Raw genomic sequence first — 1,562 nt, 5'->3', positions numbered from 1 at the left:
ATAACTACCAGCTGACACTCCACCCTAATGAAAACTATTTTAAAAACTGGTCATCTCCTCTGGGTTAATGTCTTAATTTGCATGTGTTAGCTAGACTAACATTTTCTATGTCTATTTTCTTTACCTGTTGATTAGAAAAAGACAGGAAGAATGGATCAAATGAAAATAAAAGGAATGAACTGTTATAAAACAAAAAAATAAACTATTTGGATAGAGATTAAAGTCAAGAGTAAAGTTATTTAAAGTCAAACAAATTCTTTTACTACTGAAAAGTATTAATTTTGTGCATGAGCTTGTACTGTTTTCTGTCTTATTGTTAAATGTTATTTTTGTATTTCCCATTGTTTTTAATGATTAATGAATGCTGTTTAAAAAAGGACTGCTGGCCCAGGAAGATGTGATGCTTTTCCATGATGGAGCCTCTGGCTACTGGACTGTTAGCATTTTATTTGACCCGTATGTGTTTTAGAAAATGTGCACACTGGGGAAACCCACACAGCCAAGGATAAAATATGCTAACTTTGCATAGGCAGTGGACTCACAAATGGCACTGGACCATGGTGCTGCTCTCGACATACAACATGCTTACTATATGCATTCATATTTTTCACAGTGGTGACCTGATTGTAACAGGAAAAAAAAATCTGGAAAAGAGGCCTATATGTCCAAAAATGAAAGCAAGGTCTTGGGACATTTAAAAAATGTAATTAGTCTTCCAGTTCCACAACAGTACGCATGTAAGCATCTGTCACAGAAAAAGAGCTAACAGACTGACACACACAGTGTTTTCCTTCCTTGTGGGGACTTTGCATTTACTTACATTCATTTCCTGTAGACTTATCCTAACCTTAACCATAATCATTACTTTCCTAACACCTAACCTTAAACCATGTTGCCACCCTAAAGTTCCCTAAAGTGATTTTCTTGTGGGGACCCCACAAGGATGGCAATGTGAGTGTGTTAGCAGGTTTCGGTCCCCATAATGTAAGTAATACAAAGGCACACACACCCACACCCAGGGAGAGGTTGATTTGCACAGTTCTTCTAATGAAATATAGTTTTATAATTACCATATTATATTTTCAGATGAGCTTTTAATGGAACATCTCACACTTTACATTTTACAAAAAGCTTTTTTCAGACAGGTATGACACAGGAAATGAGTAATGTGCTGGACAGGCAATTTAAAAAGAAAGACACAGATCAGGAGTCAGTCTCTCTAAGCCGAAGGAGCTGAATTGTTGTGTGCGCTACTGCAGGAATAGATTTTTTGAAATGCCTCTTAAAATGAATCAATGGCAGCTTGAAAAGAAAGACATTTAATAAAACAGTTTCTTATAAGTTAAGAGGAGAGGTTTAATAAAATCCAAGCTCCTTATTGTAAGTGAAATATTGTTGTGTGTGTGTGTCAATGAGTGGGAGAAAGCGTTCATGTATATATGTGAAGTTGTGCGTGTTCATCCCAGAATGTGAGAGTGCTAATGCCTGTGCAAATTAATTCATGTCCCAATACATGTGTGAGCACATAATGGGGTAATCACCGAGCATGTGCTACACATTAA

The sequence above is a fragment of the Monopterus albus genome, unplaced genomic scaffold, assembly GCF_001952655.1.
Source record: "Monopterus albus unplaced genomic scaffold, M_albus_1.0 scaffold140.1, whole genome shotgun sequence".
Taxonomy (NCBI): domain Eukaryota; kingdom Metazoa; phylum Chordata; class Actinopteri; order Synbranchiformes; family Synbranchidae; genus Monopterus; species Monopterus albus.
This window is presented reverse-complemented; position numbering follows the sequence as displayed.